Genomic DNA, 21506 nt, shown 5'->3' with positions numbered 1-21506 from the left:
TCTCCTTGACCGAGAAGACGTCCGAGGAGCCGGAAACAGGAGTGGGAGGAACAGATTTGGGAGAAAAACGGTTGAGGATGAGTGGTTTGAGAAGAGAGACGTGAAAGGCATTAGGGATACGAAGAGAAGGAGGAAGAAGAAGTTTATAAGAGACAGGATTAATTTGACACAGAATTTTGAAAGGACCAAGATAGCGTGGTCCCAACTTGTAGCTAGGGACACGGAAGCGGACATATTTAGCGGAGAGCCATACCTTGTCTCCAGGGGAAAAAACGGGGGGAGCTCTTCTTTTCTTATCCGCGAACCTCTTCATGCGTGAAGAAGCCTGTAAGAGAGAATTTTGGGTCTCTCTCCATATAATGGAAAGGTCACGAGAAATTTCATCCACAGCGGGCAGACCAGAGGGCAAGGGGGTAGGGAGGGGGGGAAGAGGGTGACGGCCGTACACCACGAAAAATGGGGATTTGGAGGAAGATTCAGAGACCCTGAAGTTATACGAGAATTCGGCCCATGGAAGGAGATCTGCCCAGTCATCCTGGCGGGAGGAAACAAAATGTCGCAAATAATCACCCAGGATCTGGTTAATTCTTTCTACTTGTCCATTGGACTGGGGATGATATGCAGAGGAAAAATTTAATTTAATCTTGAGTTGTTTACAGAGAGCTCTCCAGAATTTAGACACGAATTGGACCCCTCTATCCGAGACAATCTGCGTAGGCAACCCGTGAAGACGAAAAATGTGTACAAAAAATTGTTTAGCCAACTGAGGCGCAGAAGGAAGACCAGGAAGAGGAATGAAATGTGCCATTTTGGAGAATCGATCAACGACCACCCAAATAACGGTGTTGCCACGGGAAGGGGGTAAATCAGTAATAAAATCCATACCAATCAGAGACCAAGGCTGTTCGGGGACAGGCAGAGGATGAAGAAAACCAGCGGGCTTCTGGCGAGGAGTCTTATCCCGGGCACAGATAGTGCAGGCTCGCACAAAGTCCCCAACATCCGTCTCCAGAGTTGGCCACCAATAGAAGCGGGAGATGAGTTGCACAGATTTCTTGATGCCCGCATGACCTGCGAGATGGGAGGAGTGACCCCATTTGAGGATTCCGAGGCGTTGGCGTGGAGAAACAAAGGTCTTTCCTGGAGGAGTCTGTCTGATGGAGGCAGGAGAAGTGGAGATCAGGCAGTCAGGTGGAATGATGTGTTGCGGAGGGAGATCAACTTCTGAGGCATCCGAGGAACGAGAGAGAGCATCGGCTCTAATGTTCTTATCGGCAGGACGAAAGTGGATCTCAAAATTAAATCGGGCAAAGAACAGAGACCACCGGGCCTGGCGAGGATTCAGCCGTTGGGCCGACTGGAGGTAGGAGAGGTTCTTGTGGTCGGTGTAGATAATAACAGGAAATCTTGATCCCTCCAGCAGATGCCTCCATTCCTCAAGTGCTAATTTAATGGCTAGAAGTTCTCGATCCCCGATGGAGTAGTTCCTCTCCGCTGGAGAGAAGGTCCTAGAGAAAAAACCACAAGTGACAGCATGCCCGGAAGGATTTTTTTGTAGAAGAACAGCTCCAGCTCCTACTGAGGAGGCATCAACCTCCAATAGGAAGGGTTTGGAAGGGTCAGGTCTGGAGAGCACGGGAGCCGAAGAAAAGGCAGACTTGAGTTGTTTAAAGGAGTCTTCTGCTTGAGGAGGCCAGGACTTGGGATCAGCATTTTTCTTGGTTAAAGCCACGATAGGAGCCACAATGGTAGAAAAATGTGGAATAAATTGCCTGTAATAATTGGCGAACCCCAAAAAGCGTTGGATAGCACGGAGTCCGGAGGGGCGTGGCCAATTTAAGACGGCAGAGAGTTTGTCTGGATCCATCTGTAGTCCCTGGCCAGAGACCAAATATCCTAGAAAAGGAAGAGATTGGCATTCAAACAGACATTTCTCAATTTTGGCATAGAGTTGGTTGTCACGAAGTCTCTGAAGAACCATACGGACATGCCGGCGGTGTTCCTCTAGATTGGCAGAAAAAATTAGGATATCGTCCAGATATACCACAACACAGGAGTATAATAGATCACAAAAAATTTCATTGACAAAGTCTTGGAAGACGGCAGGGGCATTGCACAGTCCAAAGGGCATGACCAGATACTCAAAGTGTCCATCTCTGGTGTTAAATGCCGTTTTCCACTCGTCCCCCTCTCTGATGCGGATGAGGTTATAGGCGCCTCTTAAGTCCAATTTAGTGAAGATGTGGGCACCTTGGAGGCGATCAAAGAGTTCAGAGATGAGGGGTAAGGGGTAGCGGTTCTTAACCGTGATTTTATTAAGACCGCGGTAGTCAATGCAAGGACGTAGGGAGCCATCTTTTTTGGAGACAAAGAAAAATCCGGCTCCGGCAGGAGAGGAGGATTTACGGATAAAGCCCCTTTTTAGATTCTCCTGGACGTATTCGGACATGGCAAGAGTCTCTGGGGCAGAGAGAGGATAAATTCTGCCCCGGGGTGGAGTAGTACCCGGGAGGAGGTCGATAGGGCAATCATAAGGCCTGTGAGGAGGTAGAGTCTCAGCTTGTTTTTTGCAGAAAACATCCGCGAAGTCCATATAGGCCTTGGGGAGACCGGTTACTGGAGGAACCACAGAGTTACGGCAAGGGTTACTGGGAACCGGTTTTAGACAGTTCTTGGAACAAGAGGACCCCCAACTCTTGATCTCCCCAGTGGACCAATCCAGGGTTGGGGAATGAAGTTGAAGCCAGGGAAGTCCAAGGAGAATCTCCGAGGTGCAATTGGGGAGGACCAAAAGTTCAATCCTCTCATGATGAGCTCCGATGCTCATAAGAAGGGGCTCCGTGCGGAAACGTATGGTACAGTCCAATCTTTCATTATTTACACAATTGATGTAGAGGGGTCTGGCGAGACTGGTCACTGGGATGTTGAACCTGTTGACGAGAGAGGCCAAAATAAAATTTCCTGCAGAACCAGAGTCCAAGAAGGCCACTGTAGAGAAGGAGAAGGCAGAAGCAGACATCCGCACAGGCACAGTAAGACGTGGAGAAGCAGAGTAGACATCAAGGACTGTCTCACTTTTGTGCGGAGTCAGCGTACGTCTTTCCAGGCGGGGAGGACGGATAGGACAATCCCTCAGGAAGTGTTCGGTACTAGCACAGTACAGGCAGAGGTTCTCCATACGGCGTCGTGTCCTCTCTTGAGGTGTCAGGCGAGACCGGTCGACCTGCATAGCCTCCACGGCGGGAGGCACAGGAACAGATTGCAGGGGACCAGAGGAGAGAGGAGCCGAGGAGACGAAACGCCTCGTGCGAACAGAGTCCATATCTTGGCGGAGTTCCTGACGCCTTTCAGAAAAACGCATGTCAATGCGAGTGGCTAGGTGAATAAGTTCATGTAGATTAGCAGGAATTTCTCGTGCGGCCAGAACATCTTTAATGTTGCTGGATAGGCCTTTTTTGAAGGTCGCGCAGAGGGCCTCATTATTCCAGGACAATTCTGAAGCAAGTGTACGGAATTGTACGGCATACTCGCCAACGGAAGAATTACCCTGGACCAGGTTCAACAGGGCAGTCTCAGCAGAAGAGGCTCGGGCAGGTTCCTCAAAGACACTTCGGATTTCCGAGAAGAAGGAGTGTACTGAGGCAGTGACGGGGTCATTGCGGTCCCAGAGCGGTGTGGCCCATGACAGGGCTTTTCCGGACAGAAGACTGACTACGAACGCCACCTTAGACCTTTCAGTGGAAAACAGGTCCGACATCATCTCCAGATGCAGGGAACATTGGGAAAGGAAGCCACGGCAAAACTTAGAGTCCCCATCAAACTTATCCGGCAAGGATAAGCGTATCCCAGGAGCGGCCACTCGCTGCGGAGGAGGTGCAGGAGCTGGCGGAGGAGATGACTGCTGAAGCTGTGGTAGCAACTGTTGTAGCATAACGGTCAGTTGAGACAGCTGTTGGCCTTGTTGCGCAATCTGTTGTGACTGCTGGGCGACCACCGTGGTGAGGTCAGCGACAACTGGCAGAGGAACTTCAGCGGGATCCATGGCCGGATCTACTGTCACGATGCCGGCTGGCAGGTAGTGGACCCTCTGTGCCAGAGAGGGATTGGCGTGGACCGTGCTAGTGGACCGGTTCTAAGCCACTACTGGTTTTCACCAGAGCCCGCCGCAAAGCGGGATGGTCTTGCTGCGGCGGTAGTGACCAGGTCGTATCCACTAGCAACGGCTCACCTCTCTGGCTGCTGAAGATAGGCGCGGTACAAGGGAGTAGGCAGAAGCAAGGTCGGACGTAGCAGAAGGTCGGGGCAGGCAGCAAGGATCGTAGTCAGGGGCAACGGCAGAAGGTCTGGAAACACAGGCAAGGGACACACAAGGAACGCTTTCACTGGCACTAAGGCAACAAGATCCGGCAAGGGAGTGCAAGGGAAGTGAGGTAATATAGGGAGTGCACAGGTGATAACTCTAATTGGAACCACTGCGCCAATCAGCGGCGCAGTGGCCCTTTAAATCGCAGAGACCCGGCGCGCGCGCGCCCTAGGGAGCGGGGCCGCGCGCGCCGGGACAGAACAGACGGGGAGCGAGTCAGGTAGGAGAGCCGGGGTGCGCATCGCGAGCGGGCGCTACCCGCATCGCGAATCGCATCCCGGCTAGCAGCAGGATCGCAGCGCCCCGGGTCAGAGGACGTGACCGGGGCGCTGCAGCGGAGGAGGTGAAGCGAGCGCTCCGGGGAGGAGCGGGAACCCGGAGCGCTCGGCGTAACAACTGATAAGAACTATGCAACTTCCTCTGTATACAGCAGCTGATAAGTACTGGAAGGATTAAGATTTTTAAATAGAAGTAATTTACAAATCTGTTTAACTTTCTGGCACCAGTTAATTTGAAAACATTTCTTTTCCACCAGATTACCCCTTTAATGAGACAAGCACTAAGGCTATGTTCACACAGGGGTATGTCTGCAGACATACGGCGCACTGACAGAACATTCCGGCGCTAGGACTGCTCGGAAATGAGCCTCATAGACAGCAATGAATTTCCGAGTGGAGTCCAAAGAAAGAATAGACATGCCTATTCTTTCAGCGAACACTGGAATTTGAATTTCTGGCACGGAAAAATTTTGCTATATGAACAGCACAGCAGTATTGCATTGATACCAATGGAACTCTGCTGCTGTGAAATCTCCGTGTGGAATTCTAATGCGGAATTTCGCATGGAAATTCCATCGTGTGAACATAGCCTTAAAGGACCCAAGTCACTTTCGTTAAGTAGAATGAACGTTCTAATCTACTTGTCAATACCATTATTTCCTTAGTATCGCACAATCCTTTGATGTAACTATGTCAAAGAGGCATTTTGTCCACAATGACTAAATCTCATGAACGCGTCATCTATTGGCTCTATCACTATTTACATCACTATAAACCTTGCTGTGGCCTAGTCTTTAATATCCTGTCACCCTACTAGTCACCTGATTCTATTAAGCCCAGGCCACGTAGAGCTTATTTTGCTTGTGATTCATATATAGAAGGCTCTGTTCACATTATGAGCATACTGTATACTGAAGCTTTTTGGGGATCTCCTGACGTATGCCTCCGAGTGAAGGCTTCACCGTATCACACTATGGGATACAATGCTAATATTCCCCTATTTTACTATGATGTCCTATGGCAGAGGTCTCCAAACTATGGACCTTCAGGCATTGCAATACTAAAACTTTCAGCGTGCCCGGACAGCCGTTGGCTGTACGGGCATGCTGGAAGTTGTAGTTTTGCAACATCTGATGGTCTACTTTTTGGAGACCACTGTCCTTAGGTATTCCACTACTCTCTTCCATAATGCAAAAAAAAAGTTATGCCAGGCCAATAAAGGCCAAAGGGACACTCTTTTGGCCAGAACTGGATGAAAGGAGCCATAAGTAAAAATTTGATATATATGCTTGGAGCCTTTACTGGTGTTTAGATAATATCGGGGGAGATTTATCAAAACCTGTGCAGAGGAAGAATGGTGCAGTTGCCTATAGCAACCAATCAGATTGCTTCTTTCATTTTTAAAGAGGCCTGGGAAAAAAAAGGAAAGAAGCAATCTGGTTGTATGGGCAATTGCACCATTCTTTCTCTAGACAGGTTTTGATGAATCTCCCCCATAGGCTTTTATTGAGATGTAAACAAAGCCCAATGAGAACAAATATTCTAATAGACCTAGAGCTTCTGTTAGTTTGATGAGTGAGGGATTTTGTGGATGAATTAAAGGAGAACTACGGGATTGAAAATGTTATCCCCTATCCTAAGGATAGGGGATAAGTTTCACATCGCGGGGGGTCCGACCGCTGGGGCCCCCCACGATCTCCCATACGGGGCTGCGGCTCTCTGCATAGAGAGCGCGTGTCGACCACTGCATGAGGCGGCGGCTGACACGCGCCCTCCATTTACTGCTATGGGAGAGCCGAAGCGCTGCCTTCGGCAATTTCCGGCTCTCCCATTGCAGTGTATGGAGGGGGCATGTCGGCCGCTGCTTCGTGCGGTGGTCAACATGCCCTCTCTAACCGGAGAGCCGGGGCCCCGTACAGGAGATTGCGGGGGGCCCCAGCGGTCGGACCCCCTGCGATCTGAAACTTATCCCCTATCCTTAGGATAGTGATACATTTTTCAATCCCGTAGTTCTCCTTTAAGCTTGAAGGGTCTGTTCACACGGGCGGATTATCTGCAGAATTTTTGCAGTGTATTTGCTGCGGAAAATACGCTGTGGATTTTGCTACCATCGACATCAATGGGTCAGCACAAAATCCGCAGTAGAGGCAGATTTGCAGATGTGCCTTTGGACCCATTGAAGTCAATGGTAGCAAAATACTTTCAGCAGCAAATATGTTGCGGACATTCCATAGGTAATAAGCCCATGTGAACAAGCCCTAAAGGGGTATATTAATCTCGATACCATGGCTCACCGGCCATCTGTCCAGTCAATCTGAGAGCTGTATGCTTTATGCCATGGATCCTACAGTGTTATAGAAAAGCAAGGACGTCCCTTCCAAACTAAAGACCCCACTGTTTCTCTAAGGCCGAATCATAGGGAACGCATTCCAAAAGCAAAGGTTACCAAATGTTTTCCCTTGTTTCCAGTAGTGGGCTCCATTCCCATTTTTGGTGGTAAAATACAGAAGAGAGAATATATCTCCCTAATACTAGAGAGAACTAGGTCTAGTAAAGTAAATACATCTAACCTCTTAGCCTTGGTGATCATCCCCATAAGTATCTCTCTACGGATAACCAGTTTTAATAGCTAAACGCATATTATTTTACTAATTTCTGAGTTCCGTCTAATATTATAAGCTTTTGTAGGTCACTATATTATCTGTCCAAGACCTGTATTTCTTGATTTCTTGTTTAACATGACTACACCCTTTCTTTTTCTTTGTTAGCTCTGTTTACCTTAAGTTGACATCATTGCTAGATGTATGTATGTGTGTGTATGTATGTATATATATATATGTATATATATATATACATAAATAATTGACATACGGACTACACTAGAGAACAGTATATACCTCTTTCTCGTCTACATTTTTAGGGTGTATAAGGTGTCCGCAGAGAGCGCTGTGGTCAGACTGCAAAGAACTACACAACTATCTCTGTAGTATACAGCAGCTAATAAGTACTGGAAGGCTTAAGATTTGAAGATATTTGTTTTCCACCGGAGAACCTCTTTAATGCTGTATATTTCATCTAGCCTAAATGTCTTATATGGAGGTATTTTCCCACTAAGAATAGTTTTCACCTACCCACAAGATAGGTGTAAAATGTATGGTTGCCTGCAGATCCCTACTGCTGACTAGAATGGGGGTTGTGATTGCACAATTTCTGCAAATTAAAATGGTGCAGTTGACATCTATAATGGATTCTCAGTTTGGAACCATCTATCAAATAAAAAAATAAAAAAAATAAAAAAAACATGCAGTGCTATTTTTCCTGCTAAAATACAGACACCATGATGGAGCCAGACTTTTCTAATAAATGAGTTGCTCTTGAAGGATGTTTAGATATCAGCAAGTGCCAGGACCATCTCCTAAAGAGAATTGAGCTAGAAGATTGGTCCAATACCACTGCAAAAGCTTGCTCAGGAATGGCAGTAGGCAAGTGTCAGTGTATCTGCACACAGCAAAGGATTGTGGAGGTTGGCCTGTAAGAATGATTATCTGGACAAGAAAAGATGAGACATGTGTAATGTCAACAGCAAAGCATCCTTAGACCATTTGTGGTGTCATGGTACAGGACCTTGTCCTGTTCCTGTCTTAAGTCCCCTCAGAAAGAGTCCCTGCAGTCCATTGGGCTTTCCTGCAGGGCTCACTCCTTGCTCACCTTATATAGATTCATTGTAAGTGTATTTATAGTGTTCAGTATGTATAATGATTGTACAAAGGTATAACATATAGGACCTTCCTGGGTCATGTGATACTGTCATGTGATGTACCCAGAGTTCCCTGGGTACAGGACCTACAGGCTTGGCAACCAATGGGATTAGTCCAGCCCACCAAGTATATAAGGGGCTGTAGTCTCTACATTCAGTCTCTTGTTCCTGACTACCAAGTATGCACAATCTCAGAATATACAAAATTAATCTAAACTAGGCCAAAGCCTAAGGAACTGCAGCCACTAAAAACGTGAGTTACCAAGCTATCTACAAATCCTAGGGACTACTATTCAACTCAAGCATATAATTAGTAGCACAGTGGCCTGCATAAATCTCAATACTACAGGTCCCAGCAAGCCTGTGAGGTGTCCTGCATCCCAGTTCCCTCTAGAGAAACTGCATAATCGTAAAGACTGTTCTATAAGAAGTTTAAGTAAAAGTCCCAGTTAATCTCATAATTCCTGCTGTGGACATTCTTTATTTTACTGCCGCTTTTGGGCCTGTTGTCTGCAGGGCCTGCTACAGAAAACAACCGCACCCTGGCGTCACGACAAATCAGGGATTAATAACACCTGCCCCACAGGGTTAATACCACTAGACCCTGCTACACCGTTGCAACACCCCAGACACCACACATTCATGTGTGGAGTTGCTTTATATTCAAAGGAGTGGGCTCACTCTCAATTTTGCTTATAAACACTGCCATGAATAAACATCACAAGGCAAAAGTGGTAACTAAGTGTCTTGGTGAACAAAATATTGAAAAGTTGGGTCCATGGCCTAGAAACTCTCTATATCTCATCCCGCTGAGAACCTGTGGTCAAACCTCAAAAAGTGGATGGCCAGACAAAAACACAGATAAACAACAAGCTCTTACAGTATAAGACAAGAATGGGTTGTCTTCAGTCAGGATTTAGCCTAGAAGTTGATATCCAGCATGCCAGGGTTAACTGAAGTCTAGGAAAAGAAAGGTGAACCCTGTAAACATTGACAATCCACGTAGAGAAAAACACATTCCCGACACAATAACCCGCAGATATAAAAATCGCTGTGGATGTGTAGAAAAAACACAAAGATTCATTGCCGTATCGTGCTGTACTCCACTTCATTAGGTGATGCTACTTGTCTGAACAACAACTTGTAGAATATATTCAAGGTAGAGAATTGCGCGGCTTGCGCTTCATCAGGCCCCAGAGAGCTCTGGAGCCTGATGAAGCGCAAGCCGTGCGATACGGACCGTTACCCCCTGTGATTTACTGAAAACCCCCCTTGCCATGAAAGAAGAATGAATGAATAAAGAAGTACCCACTAGTTTCAAGAAATTTGGGCTGAGTGCTCTGTTATTATCTCTACCATGAATATACTGTAAACATTGAGTCTTGCATACATTTTATTTTCAATAAAAGTTAAGTTTTTTTTTTATGTCATTCTTATAATTATACTTAACTGTACTATAGAAACATCTTGACTAAAAGAGCTAAAACTACTAAAACAGCAAACAGCGTGACAAGAAACATTTATGTCAGTGAAAAGCATCACTACATTGCTACAGGTAAAGTATAACAAAAATACAACACTACAGATAAAAGAAAGCCAAGATCTTATCATGCTTACATACAAAGACACCTGAAATGCTAAAATTAATTCATGTGAATTTATTATCATGGGAAAGACTACCTAAAAAAATGTGCAGAACTTCACACCCTTTTGGCAGCAAGGCAATTGGCCTAAATCAACAGAAGGCAAACAATTGTACAAATGGATGACTCTAACAGCTGATCTGTTAGGTGCAATGTAAATACACACAGCGGAGCAAACACAAGGCTGTAACCATACATGCAAATTAAATGCTAGAATGTATTTAGTTATTTGCCTTAAAGTAATTGTCCAACCATTAGAACTATCCAGTAGTTGGACCCCTGCAATCTCTGGAACAGGGTTCTAAGTTTCCTATTTGATGTGTGCGAACTGCTCCTCCATTCACATAGGAGCTTGCAAATTAAATACAAGAATGCATTTTATTACTTGTATAAACTTGGTTTCCTGCCATAAGAACTACCTGGCAGCTGAACCCCCTGCCATCTTAAGATCAGTGTCCTGAGTCTCCCATTGTAATGGAGCTGCAATTATTAGGACTCCATTCTTGAGATTGCAGAGAGTCACAGCAGTTGGACCCCTCATAATCATACACTTTTTCCTTATACTGTGCATAGGGGTTATGTCTTAAAGGGGTACTCCAGAGGAAAAACAATGTTTTCAGATCAACTGTTGCCATAAAGTTGAACAGATTTGTAAATTACTTAAATGGGCACCGTCTGATACAAACACTTTTTAGATGCTGTGCATCTTGGCAAAACATTAACCTTTCTAATATCCTTCATAAGAAAATGTTATTTCCTTTTTATAGAAATCATGGCCTGTAAGTGAGGGTGGGCTAGCACTCCTCTGTGTGTTTGATAGGACAGGAGATAGCACAGAGGAGTCCTATAGACAGGAGAGAGCACAGAGGAGTGCTGTCAGACAGGAGAGAGCACAGAGGAGTACTATGAGACAGGAGAGAGCACAGAGGAGTACTATCAGACAGGAGAGAGTACAGAGGAGTCCTATCAGACAGGAGAGAGCACAGAGGAGTCCTATCAGACAGGAGTGAGCACAGAAGAGTACTTTCAGACAGGAGAAAGCACATAGGAGTACTATCAGACAGGATAGAGTACAGAGGAGTCCTATCAGACAGGAGAGAGCACAGAGGAGTACTATCAGACAGGAGAGAGCACAGAGGTGTACTATCAGACAGAAGAGAGCACAGAGGAGTGCTATCAGACAGGAGAGAGCACAGAGGAGTCCTATCAGACAAGAGAGAGTACAGATGAATGCTATCAGATAGGAGAGAGCACAAAGGAGTCATATCAGACAGGAGAAAGCACAGAGGAGTACTATCAGACAGGAGAGAGCACAGAGGAGTACTTTCAGACAGGAGAGATCACAGAGGAGTGCTATCAGACAGGAGAGAGCACAGAGGAGTGCTATCAGACAGGAGAGAGCACAGAGGAGTCCTATCAGACAGGAGAGAGCACAGTACTATCAAACAAGAGAGTGCACAAAGGAGTGCTATCAGACAGGAAAGAGCACAGAGGAGTACTATCAGACAGGAGAGAGCACAGAGGAGTGCTATCAGACAGGAGAGAGCACAGAGGAGTCCTATCAGACAGGAGAGAGCACAGAGGAGTACTTTCAGAGAGGAGAGATCACAGTACTATCAGAAAAGAGAGTGCACAGAGAAGTGCTATCAGACAGGAGAGAGCACAGAGGAATCCTATCAGACAGGAGAGAGCACAGAGGAGTCCTATCAGACAGGAGAGAGCACAGAGGAGTACTATCAGACAGGGGTGAGCACAGAGGAGTACTATCAGACAGAAGAGAGCACAGAGGAGTACTATCAGACAGAAGAGAGCACAGAGGAGTCCTATCAGACAGGAGAGAGCACAGTACTATTAGACAAGAGAGTGCACAGAGGAGTGCTATCAGACAGGAGAGAGCACAGAGGAGTCCTATCAGACAGGAGAGAGCACAGAGGAGTCCTATCAGACAGGAGAGAGCACAGAGGAGTACTATCAGACAGGGGAGAGCACAGAGGAGTACTATCAGACAGAAGGGCGAACAGAGGGGTACTATCAGACAGGAGAGCACACAGAGGAGTGCTATCAGACAGGAGAGAGCACAGAGGAGTCCTATCAGACAGGAGAGAGCACAGAGGAGTCCTATCAAACAGGAGAGAGCACAGAGGAGTACTATAAGACAGGAGAGAGCACAGAGAAGTCCTATCAGACAGGAGAGAGCACAGAGGAGTACTATCAGACAGGAAAGAGCACAGAGGAGTCCTATCAGACAGGAGAGAGCACAGAGGAGTACTATCAGACAGGGGAGAGCACAGAGGAGTACTATCAGACAGAAGGGAGAACAGAGGAGTACTATCAGACAGGAGAGCGCACAGAGGAGTGCTATCAGACAGGAGAGAGCACAGAGGAGTCCTATCAGACAGGAGAGAGCACAGAGGAGTCCTATCAAACAGGAGAGAGCACAGAGGAGTACTATCAGACAGGAGAGAGCACAGAGGAGTCCTATCAGACAGGAGAGAGCACAGAGGAGTGCTATCAGACAGGAGAGAGCACAGAGGAGTACTATCAGACAGGAGAGAGCACAGAGGAGTCCTATCAGACAGGAGAGAGCACAGAGGAATACTATCAGACAGGAGAGAGCACAGAGGAGTCCTATCAGACAGGAGAGAGCACAGAGGAGTACTATCAGACAGGAGAGAGCACAGAGGAATACTATCAGACAGGAGAGAGCACAGAGGAGTCCTATCAGACAGGAGAGAGCACAGAGGAGTGCTAGCCCACCCTCACTTACTGGACTTTGTCCATGCCTGTGCTCCAGCTTGGACAAAGCCATGATTTTATAGCCATGATTTCTATAAAAAGGAAATCAAATTTTCTTATGAAGTATATTAGAAAGGTTAATATTTTGCCAAGATGTACAACATATAAAAAGTTTTTGCATCTGACAATGCCCATTTAAGCCTTCCAGTACTGTTGTATGCTTCACAGGAAATTGTGTAAGTCTTTTCAGTATGACCATGGTGCTCTATGCTGACATCCCTTTCCGTGTCAGGAACTGTCCAGAACAAGAGGTTTGCTATGGGGATTTGCTTATGCTCTGGACAGTTTTTAACATGGACAGAGGGGGCATCAGAGAGCACTATGGTCATAGGGGAAAGAACCCCACAACTTCCTCTGTAGTATACAGCAGATGATAAGTACTGGAAGGATTAAGATTTTTAAATAGAAGTAATTTACAAGTCTGTTTAACTTTCTGGTAACATTTTTTTTCCATCTGAAGTCTCCCTTTAAATGGTGGTATGCCATTTACCATGTCCACCTAAGCATGACCAGAGACAGCATCCTCTGCTAAAAGAAAGAGATTATAGACTTTGCGCCTGCGGATTGCACAGAACATGTTTACTTTGCAATTTCTAACAAACAAAAAGACCCATCTTATGTCTCACTGTGTAAGGACATTTGGCTCTTGAAAATTAAAGCTAAGCTGTGGTTAGTTGCTATGGGCAACTAAGCCAATTTAGCTTTGATTTTCAGTCACTGGCCATTTACCATTGATGTTACTTTAACTACAAAAATGTACTTTTGATTTTTGCACCACCCTGTATTTCATGCAGTGATATTACTACATATGCACTTAGTGACTTTGAGATAGTCATCAGTGAATGAAGTGAGGTGAACAACACGGAGAAGCCAGCAGCACCGTGCCTTCCAGCGTCTCTCTTATTCGTTAATATAATGAAATGCTCTACTTAGTTAATGACATTTCCTGTAATGGCACTCTGCTTGAGTAAGATCTGAAGTAATTGTGTCTTAGGCTCCAGCGACTCCATCTATTCAGGGAGACAGGGCAGGCAATGAGTGTGCACAGTGGGAGGCTTACAGTATAATTGCAGGCGCCTGTCATTGCCACTTTATGCATTGTAGAAGAAAACAAAAATAGTTTGTTACAAGATACGGCTTGGCATGGCACATCTCATTATTGATCATGTGAGCACAGAAAAGTCAGCAGTCACTGCAGCGGAGTATACAAGGTCGTGCTTAAAGTGATAGGTCTCCTACTTAGTTGTATAATTTATGAAAACTAGGACAATATTATCATGTTGCCCATAGCAACACATAGATCACTATTTGTTCATTAGCTGCAAGAGAAAAAAGCAGATTGGTTGTCACGGGCAACAGCTTTAGCACCTTCTCGGCATAGTATTCATACTCTAGCCACAATTTCTTAATAAGGTTCTTAAAGGAGTACTCCGTTGCCCTGCTTTGGAAGCTCCGCTCCCCAGCGTCCGGATGTTTATTGTTCCGAACACTGCATGCGGGCTTCCGTGTTCAGGGCCGCCCCTCGTGACGTCACGCCTGCCCCCTCGTGACGTCACGCCCCCTCAACGAAAGTCTATGGGAAGGGGGCGCAATTAAATTCTTTAAAAATCAGACAATGTGATTTTATGGATTTTTTTTTTTATATCTCTCATAGTTGAGGTATACCTATGATGAAAATTACAGGCTTCTCTCATCTTTTTAAGTGGGAGAATTGCACCATTGGTGGCTGACTAAATACTTTTTTGCCCCACTGTACCCAGCAATACACTGATTTTGTTGGAGTTGGGGTGAGGGTTTCTATTGGCTATACATTTCCACTGCAGTGAATATTTGACATGTACAGCAATATTTGTATTGAAGCATACCTCCAAAGTTGATCTCCCATTCGTTCTTCAAATCAGGCATGGAGGGACACCAGTCATACTGGTCGGTACAGTTGCTGAGGCAACCATGTGATACCCAGTAAGTTCTGTGCGTGAGATCTATTAATTACAAATGGGCTAATACACAGAACTCGCTAGGCATTGTACGGTTGCCTTGGAAACTATACTTCCCAGCATAGACTGTGCTGATTCATGCCCTAGCTGAACTTTGGAGGTACACCTCAAATACAGTAATACATACCAACCTTTCAAATGGCTCAAATATTCTACTGTTTGTAGTTGGCTCTCCAATGTGGCTCATAGAGGCCGATCCCAAGTGGGAGATCCCTTTATAATGTAAACATTACTCTTTTTGTGAGACAACATCTTTAAATTTTCTATTTATTGTTTATGAAAATATATAATGGTTCTTTGTCAAGCCCCTACCTATGTTAATACCAATGTAATCATATTGAAGGTTTTCACCTGACTGAGATTTGCACCTTCAGACACAGTATTAGTGGTAGGGCCAAAACATAGAAAAAGGCAAAACATTTTTTGTTAAAATATTGCTCTGTAACTATTCCACTCTTGGTTTTGGCTAAAAATACTGATCAAATACTGTGTGTGAACCCAGCCTTATAGCCAAAACCATCCTAAAGGGGTGCTCAAGTGGAAAACAATAATTTTCAAATCAGCTGGTGCCAGAAAGTAAAACAGATTTGTAAATTACTTTTATTTAAAAATCTTAACCCTATCAGCTGCTGTATGCTCCAGAGGAAGTTGTGTAGTTCTTTCCAGTCTGACCACGGTGCTTTCTGCTGACACCTTTGTCCGTGTCAGGAACTATCCAGAGTAGGAGAGGTTTGCTATGTGGATTTGCTTCTCCTCTGGACAGTTCCTGACAAGGACAAAGGTGTCAGCAGAGAACACTGTGGTCAGACTGGAAAGAACTACACAACTTCCTCTGAAGCATCCAGTAACCATAAAGTACCGGAAGGATTAAGATTTTTTAATAGAAGAAATGTACAAATCTGTTTAACTTTCTGGCACCAGTTGATTTGAAAACATTAAACTCTCTTTTGAATATATGGATGTCAGCATTTTTCAGACATTGCCTGTAATGACTACTGTAGCATAAAACCCTTTATCTCTTCAATGAGATCAAACTTGTCTCTACAAATACTCTTATCTTTTTAACTTTGACCATAAAGGAAAAACATCTTAAGGATTTATTATAACTATAAAACTAATGGCACACTAAATCAATTGATGTGTTTGTAAATCATTACAAAGCTAACAAATGTACCTTTATCAAAGCGGCAGATATTCATTTGCATCAGTAACTGGTGATAACTTATTTATTTAATGTCTGATAATGTAAAGATGTATTGTGATATTAGTCACTTAAATACAGAATGGATCTATTGTGTGTATGCAGAAATAAAAATGGGGCACCATGGTTAAATGACAAACCTCCGATTGAGGAATCGATTTGCAGGGCTCTGCGGCTGAAGAGCTGAGCAGCTCTGTCCAGAAAGCAGATCTCTTCCTTCCAGGAGTCTAAAATATTTCTACCACATAATATTATCACATAATATGAACATATCAATAGTGACAACAGTATCTGATATTGATGCTACTGCCCTTCATGCCCTACTCATGACAAGCTCAGAACAGGAACCATTGCCAGCGGAAACTCTTGGTAATTCAGCATTAGCTTTTTCATTGTGCAGGCTGGAGGGGGCGTGTCAGTCTGTCACCCTCACAGGAGCAAGCCTGTGCAGTCAGCCAATCAGTACTCTCTACTCTGTAACCCTTTCCTCTCTGGTTTTATGCTGTGTCGTGTGTCAGAGGAAGATACTTGGATCTTGCCTGCAGTAATCAGAAGACATTATGGTGAATTCATAACAGGATCAAATGTATAAATATAAGAATAGATCTTTATAAAATTAGTGCAAGGATTTTTTAGATAAAAGTACAGCATTTTTATGAATACATGTTCTATTTGTTTTATCTTCTCCTAGTAAAGCTGGATGCTAATCAGCATAGCTGTCACTATGTGTGTCATTCATCTTTCACAGACACCTGAATGTCTGATCAACTTCTTTGTTGTCACGGTTCGGCTGGCAGGAGGTGGATCCTCTGTGCCAGAGAGGGATTGGCGTGGACCGTGCTAGTGGACCGGTTCTAAGCTGCTACTGGTTTTCACCAGAGCCCGCCGCAAAGCGGGATGGTCTTGCAGCGGCGGTAGCAACCAGGTCGTATCCACTAGCAACGGCTCAACCTCTCTGACTGCTGAAGATAGGCACGGTACAATGGAGAAGACAAGAGCAAGGTCGGACGTAGCAGAAGGTCGGGGCAGGCAGCAAGGATCGTAGTCAGGGGCAACGGCAGGAGGTCTGGAACACAGGCTAGGAACACACTGGGAAACGCTTTCACTGGCACGATGGCAACAAGATCCGGCAAGGAAGGGAAGGGGAAGTGAGGTTATATAAGGAAGTGCACAGGTGAATACACTAATTAAGCCAACTGCGCCAATCAGCGGCGCAGTGGCCCTTTAAATCGTAGAGACCCGGCGCGCGCGCGCCCTAAGGAGCGGGGCCACGCGCGCCGGGACAGGACCGACGGAGAGCGGGTCAGGTACGGGAGCCGGGGTGCGCATCGCGAGCGGGCGCCACCCGCATCGCGAATCGCATCCCGGCTGGAAGAGGTATCGCAGCGCACCCGGTCAGCAGGTCCGAGAAAGCTTTGACTATTTAAGCATGCTGGGAGTTGTAGTTTAGTAACAACTGAAGCTGCAATGTTTGTAAATAACTGTGTTAGAGCAGTGTTGCCTCCAGCTGTTTTAAAACTACAGATCCCAGCATGTCCATACATCCTTTATCAGTAGTTTTGCATACACAATAGAAATCTCCTATACTGGATACCGGTATGCTTTACGGCCGGTATCCAGTATGCTGTAAAATCTAGACCAGTCTGTCTGGCTAAAAGACAGGTGACCCCTAGTGGTGACTATTTTGAGCTTGAATTTCAGGCGAAAATGTAATTTTTTTTTAACAGGTTTATATTGTGAAATGTCATATTATAATGAGTCCTGCAATATATGAAAAGTTTTTAACAATGACAGTGCCACTTTAAGCTGTTATATGTTATCTTTTGAATAAGATATGAAAAAATAAATTATTTTAATATTATATGCTACAAGTCTAAGTCAGGATTCTGATGGACAGAATAGCATAATCTGCCATATTATTGTTTGCTGTAAAAGAAAAGAGGACCTGACAGATCTTGTATAAGTCAATGAAATATGTCATATTAAAGGGAATCTGTCATCAGTACCTGTTGTACAGACTTGTAGATGACAATGATATATACTGTACCCCACTCCATGCCTCCCTTCAGCATTAATCCCGGTTCTACAGTACATGCAAATTACCTGCATGGTGCATAGGGGGTGTACCTAAACTTCCAGTGCATGGTAAAATCTGGCAGGTATCTTCCTATTAATGCCTCCTCCCCTATACTGAGCCTCCTTTGTTGCAGAATGGAACTTCAGCTCGGGGTGGGGTGGGGGGTGACGGGAATTAAGCGTTAATAGAAAGATACCGGCCAGTTATATCACTGTGCATGGGAAGCTAAGGAACCCCCGGTGCACCAAATGGGTCATTTGCATGTACCGAAGAACCAGGATTGAGGCATGGAGCAGGGACAGGTAAAGGTCATCAGTGTCACCCACACTACAAGTCTGTACAACAGGTAGAGTGGGTGATACTAAAGACATGGATGAAACTCCCTTTCACCCATGGATGCTGTATTAAGGGAAATGTTAATGTCACTGTGAGCAGAGCTTAAAAAGTACACATTTCTTAAAAAAAAAGTAAGTCCAGTACAGTAAGGCCAGAGTGGGCCATGGAGCCCTCAATCTAAATATAGATGTGATAGACATTTAGGGCAGATCCTGTGGCTAAGCAATAAATGTCCCACAGGGGAATATCCCTTTAAGCCCTTGAGGGATTCTGTATTACAAGTATTCTCTAGACACAGACAAACTGTTTATTATAATAGCCAACAAGGTGATCCCTGGACCCAAGTTAAGCTTCCAAGAGCCCCATCTTTTTCGGGGAAGGTTGTTTTGGCTGAATACAGTGAAATCTTTCCAAAAGACCACCCTTAAAAAAGACCAAACCCTCACCCAGACCTGATTTTATGTGACAGATTTTAGTTCACCATAAATTATGTATAGTGGTCATGTTTTGGAGAAGAACACGCCCCAAATAAGACCATTTTTCAATTCAGTTTTGAGTTGTCTTCTCCAGATTTCAATATATCCCTTTGCAGCAAAAACTACAGATGAGGGTCCTGACATTCAGATCCAACAATAGGACATAGTGTGAGGCGCAGTCAACCCCAACCCTAGTAATGTGACTCCACCTTTTCTGGAGCAGAGAGTGATAGCTGACAAATTGTCACCTGCTACATTTTGTATTTTGATCATGCATTCATAGGAACCTTAACATGCCAGTCAAGCTACTTAATATACTGTATGATGATATACTCATGACAGGCATGAACAGAAATGCAATGAAATTACTTTATTTGTAGCTTCAGTTTAAAGACAGATGCATCAAATGTTATTAATGAAATGTGAAGAACTGCTGACGTGTACTTGATAACATACAAAAGACTCTAATCCAACAGATAACAACCAATAACAAACATTATTTAATTCTCTGTCTAACATAAAAGAAGCACCTCAATGATAAGAATTCACACAATAAAGTTTATTGAATATATGTTTCTTGGACTAGAAAGTAACTGTTACAGTTGCGCTCCGGCTGGACTCGTTGGCCGTGAGCGCTTTTTTTGTCCCCACTGCCGGCAGGGCTGAGATTTGCATCGCAGGACGTGCCCCCATGTGAATCTCAGCCCGCTGTCACTTATGGTCCTGTGTCTCTGTTCCATGGTTTCCAGCGTATGTGCCTCTGGCCCATAAAGGGTCAGTACCCAATTAGTTTAAGTGTCTACACCTGTTCTCTGGTCCATAAGTATCTGCTCCTCCCTGCTCCCTGGGCCGGATCTTGGTTGTCTGTCTTGGTCTGTTATGCCTATGCTCGAGTCTAGTCCTGTTCCCGATTCAAGTCCTGTTCCCAAGTCAAGTCCTGTTCCCGAGTCAAGTCCTGTTCCCGAGTTAAGTCCTGTTCCTGAGTCTTTGTACCTGTCCCTAGTTTTGGCCTTTCCTGTTCCCATGTCCTGCCTTGTCCTTCTTCCCTGTCAGTCACGTCCTTCCAGTCTTTGTCTGTGCAACGTCACTCCCCAGCTACCTGTGTGGACGAGTCGTGCCAGGGGTAGCGACCTGGGTGCCACTTGCCACAGCAAGACCATCCCGCTTTGCGGCGGGCTCTGGTGAAAACCAGTGGCACCTTAGACTCCGCTCCCTGGCACGGCTTAAGTCTCCATCCACACAGGTCAAGAGAATACACCACCTGCTGTACTCCTGCCGTGATTCTTAACAGTAAGATCTGGCCATGGATTCTGCTGGGGGGCTTTTGTCAGATTTTTCAGGTCTTTTTAATCTGGCCTTAGATTCTGCTGAAGTACCTCTGCCAGAAGTCCGTCCCACTGTCGTGGTCCGTCAACGCAACGACTGAAGTTACTTTCAGCAATGATGCAACAGCTTTTGGCCTTGCAACAGCAGCAGTTACCACAATCTGGCCCACTACCAGTTCTTGCAGTGTCTCCTGGTTCCCAGTCATGCCTGTCTGTACCTCGTCTGAAGTCCCAACATCCTTCCTTAGAACGTCTCTTGGAAGGAGAACCTGCACGAACACAGCGATTACCCCGACTGGCACCCGTGTTCCAACATCCTTCCTTGCTACTAACTTTGCCTCTCGCCGAAGAGGTCTTGGATGTGGACCATTTGCCCCGTCTAGCTCCTGCAGTGCCTTCTAAACATCCTTCCTTGCTACCAACTGTGCCTCTTGCCGAAGAGGCTATGGATGTGGTCCGTTTGCACCCTCTGGCTCCTGCAGTGTCTCCTGGTTCCCAGTCATGCCTGTCTGTACCTCGTCTGGAGTCCCAACATCCTTTTTGCTACCAACTTTGCAACTTGCCGAAGAGGTCTTGGATGTGGACTAGTTGCCCTGTCTAGCTCCTGCAGTGTCCTCTGAACATCCTTCCTTGCTACCCACTTTGCCTCTTGCCGAAGAGGCTATGGATGTGGACCGTTTGCACCTTCCAGCTCCTGCAGTGTCTTCTGGTGCTAAGCTATGCCTGCCTGTACCTTGTCTGGTGTCCCAACATCCTTCTTTGTTATCAACTTTGCCTCTTGCCGAAGAGGTTATGGATGCGGACTGTCTTGAATTTTGCCAAGTTCTTTGTCTTGTTTCTCTTTCCTTTCCAGGTGTTCATCTCAGAAGACGAAAGACTCATAGCCCGAAGCCTGTTAGTTTTTGTATGCCTTTGCCCAGTTTAGTACCCCCCTGGTCTCATGTAGTGGGTCCCAAAGAAGAGGGGAGACCAAAGGGGGGGTACTGTTACAGTTGCCCTCTGGCCGGACTCACCAGCCGTGAGCGCTTTCTGTCCCCACTGCCAGCGGGGCTGAGATTCGCATCGTGGGACACGCCCACATGTGAATCTCTGCCCGCTGTCACTTACGGTCCTGTGTCTCTGTTCCATGGGTTCCCGCAGCTCCAGCGTATGTGCCTCTGGCCCTTAGGGCGTGCGCGTGACCGAGCTCACTTTCTTAAAGGGTCAGTACCCAATTAGTTTAAGTGTCTACACCTGTTCTCTGGTCCACAAGTATCT

The 21506-nt window shown here is 45.6% G+C and overlaps 1 protein-coding gene and 1 long non-coding RNA gene across 9 annotated transcripts in view; one reads left to right on the top strand and one right to left on the bottom strand.

The window, feature by feature from the left end:
• Positions 1-21506, bottom strand: part of PLEKHG1 (pleckstrin homology and RhoGEF domain containing G1) — a 247112-nt gene that overhangs the window by 101186 nt on the left and 124420 nt on the right. Inside the window, exon 2 of one of the 8 annotated variants that reach the window (XM_056567343.1) lies at positions 9279-9358. The exons of the other annotated variants lie outside the window; for them this stretch is intronic. The gene's annotated coding sequence lies outside the window, so the exon portion shown is untranslated. The remainder of the gene's footprint in view (positions 1-9278; positions 9359-21506) is intronic. 8 annotated transcript variants of the gene reach the window in all.
• The window catches only part of LOC130362588 (uncharacterized), a 47910-nt gene that overhangs the window by 7174 nt on the left and 19230 nt on the right, over positions 1-21506 (top strand). The window lies entirely within an intron of this gene.

This window comes from Hyla sarda, chromosome 3 (assembly GCF_029499605.1).
Source record: "Hyla sarda isolate aHylSar1 chromosome 3, aHylSar1.hap1, whole genome shotgun sequence".
Taxonomy (NCBI): domain Eukaryota; kingdom Metazoa; phylum Chordata; class Amphibia; order Anura; family Hylidae; genus Hyla; species Hyla sarda.
This window is presented reverse-complemented; position numbering and strand designations above follow the sequence as displayed.